The sequence below is a fragment of the Myotis davidii genome, unplaced genomic scaffold (assembly GCF_000327345.1).
Source record: "Myotis davidii unplaced genomic scaffold, ASM32734v1 scaffold1334, whole genome shotgun sequence".
NCBI lineage: Eukaryota > Metazoa > Chordata > Mammalia > Chiroptera > Vespertilionidae > Myotis > Myotis davidii.
The window spans coordinates 261,573-264,668 of NW_006285046.1; positions in this window are offsets into that span (position 1 = coordinate 261,573).

Here is a 3,096-nt window from a genome sequence, read left to right on the forward strand (position 1 = left end):
CAACCAAGGTACATGCCCTTGACCAGAATTGAACCTGGGACCCTTCAGTCTGCAAGCCGACGCTCTATCCACTGAGCCAAACCGGTTAGGGCAAGGCTAGAGTGATTTAGCCACAAGCCAAGGAAGGCCAGGAGCCACCAGAAACTGACCGAGGCAAGGAAGGACCCTCCCCTAGAGCCTTGGTAGGGAGCACAGCCCCGATTTTGTACTTCTGGCTCCCAGAGCCGGGAAAGGATAAATTTCTGTTGTTTTGAGGCACCCAGCTTGTGGTGAGGTGCTACAGCAGTCACAGGGAACTCATGCACTGCCCTTCTTGCTGGTAGGTCCCAGGACCTCAGAGGTCCCCCAAGGTCAAGTTGGCTTCCTGATACGGCTCCTGTGCTGCCACAGAAGAGCCCATTGAGATAGGATGTCTGCCTGGTTACCTGAGCCCCGGCTACCTGAGTAACAAAGAGAACTTTATTCTGAGTTGTAGCATGCTGGGCAGAAACTGGCAGGGCGGCAGAGGAGAGCAGGTGAAGATGGGAAAGGACAGGGGCTTCCTCTCATGACTCACTCTGGGAGCTTTCCTGTCCCGTGGGGATGACTTTACAGCCCTTGCCCCAGGGTCCAGTATCGACTGTCCGTCAACACCGCTGTTTTCCTGGTGCACCCAGGCCCTTGGGACACATGGATCTATTTCAGTTGAAAGTATGACTTAAGATGTGGAAGGGAAGATCTGAGTTTCCAAGAAGCCATACAAACCTAAGTAGAGGAAGGCCTGGACAGTAGCGTCCAACCCTCTATTTTATAAAAGAAAATGAGGCCGAGCCCTTGGCAGTCCTCTGGTCTGTCTCTTTTTAAAAAAATATATATTTTATTGATTCTTTACAGAGAGGAAGGGAGAGAGAGAGAGAGTTAGAAACATCAATGAGAGAGAAACACCGATCAGCTGCCTCCTGCACATCTCCTACTGGGGATGTGCCCAAAACCCAGGTACATGCTCTTGACCGGAATCGAACCTGGGATCTTTCAGTCCGCAGGCCAACGCTCTATCCACTGAGCCAAACCGGTTTCAGCTGGTCTGTCTCTTGCTCTAACAATGTTTGCCTGAACAGACCCAGGGATGCCTCTTCCAGCCTCCGACCACCCTCCAACCTCTTTTCTAGTCTCCACCTTCAGAACCACCTCAGACTGCCTCAGCATCCCAGACCAGCCAACACCATTTTTGCCCAATTGCTGGACAACCATGAGTTCCCATGGTTGGAATTATTCTACCGAGGTAAAGGCTGCCGTCAACTGCCTGGTCAACTGCATCTGTGGGCCTCCCACACCTACCTCTCTCTGGGCTTCTGTTTCTACCATGAGTGTGGCTTTGGAAGGGGTGGGCACTCCCTCCTTGAATTGAGTTGGCCAAAGAGAAGCTCAAGGGCACCTTTTAAAAAAATCACTAATTAATTTTGTGTTGTTCCTCGCCCAAGGACATTTTTCATTGATTTTTTTAGAGAGAGAGGAATAGAGGGAAAGAAGCAGAGAGAGAGAAACATCAATGTGAGAGACACATCGATTGGTGTCCTCCTACACGGAATGAAGCCTTGTGTAGCTCAGGTACATGGCCTTGACCAGGATCAAACCTGGGGACTTTCTTTTTTTGTTTTTGTTTGTTTGTTTATTTGTTTGTTAATCCTCATCCGAGGATATTTTTCCATTGATTTTCAGAATGGAAGGGAAGGGGAGAGACAGAGAGAGAAACATCGATGTGAGAGAGACACATGGATTAGTTGCCTCTGTCACACACCCCAACCAAGGCCAGGGATTGGATCGAGCCTGCAACCAAGGTACATGCTCTTGACTGGAATCAAACCCGGGACCCTTCCGTCCTCTAGCCACTGAGCCAAACCAGCTAGGGTGCGAGGGTCTCTTAAAAGATGCAAACCAGTATAGTGGCTGAGTTATCTTCTAGGACAGTGACGGCGAACCTATGACACGCCTGTCAGAGGTGACACACAAACTCATTTTTTTTGGTTGATTTTTCTTTGTTAAATGGCATTTAAATATATAAAATAAATATCAAAAATATAAATCTTTGTTTTACTATGGTTGCAAATATCAAAAAATTTCTATATGTGACACAGCACCAGAGTTAAGTTAGGGTTCTTCAAAATGCTGGCATGCCGAGCTCAAAAGGTTCACCATCACTGTTCTAGGAGGTACTGAATGAAGCCTTCCCAAGATGATGGGCAAAACTCAGGATGCCATGGAAGCCGCCGTGGTTTTGGAGAAGAAACCAAACCAAGCTCTTTGGCTCTGCATGTCCTGCATTTTACCTGCACAGACCCTCATCTCTGTGACTTCCTAGAGAATCGCCTCCTGGATGAGTAGGTGAAACTCACCAAGCAGATGGGTGACCACCTCACTAACTCCCAGGCCTGCTGGCCCCCAGGCTGGGCTGGGGAAGTATCTCTTGAGAAGGCTCACCCTCAAGCACCACTAGGAGCTTCTGAAGCTGAAGCTTTGAGGGGCCCCTCTGCATTCATCCCCCTGCTGTCTTTCGCCCGAGCCACTCCCTGAAACCACCAAGCATCCTTTTAAACCACCTTGGAGCCCACTCCCATGCATCGGACCAAACGTAAACAAAAAAGCTTTTTGCAGCTTAAAAAGAGAGAAAAGGCGACATTTTTGGGTACCTTACTAAAGCATTTTCAACTTTTGTTTCATTCCTCAAACCACGTGCCTTGGGCCCCGAGCCCCACGGGGCGCCCTGATTCCCAGCCAGCTTATCAGCACAAGGAAGAAGTTACATTCTCAAATAACCAGGCAAGAGGCTTGCTATGGAGCAGGAAGAGAAAATGGAAAAAATGAGTTTATTTTCAGACATGCTGCTTTCTCCCCCAAACCTGGGCTTCTCCCCTGGCCCTCCCCTCTCCTCCAGCCTGGGCGCTGACCCACGCATTCCGCACCTGCCCGTGGGGCAGGCGGCGAGGAGCACAGCCCGGTGTCCGGGGAGGGAGGTCTACCCACGCGTCCGCGGGAGGGCCGGGCTGTCAATAGGGCGGCAACAGGAAGAAGTGCGGTGGCGGCAGCGGAGGCGGCAGGGACAGGGGCGGGGGGAAGGGG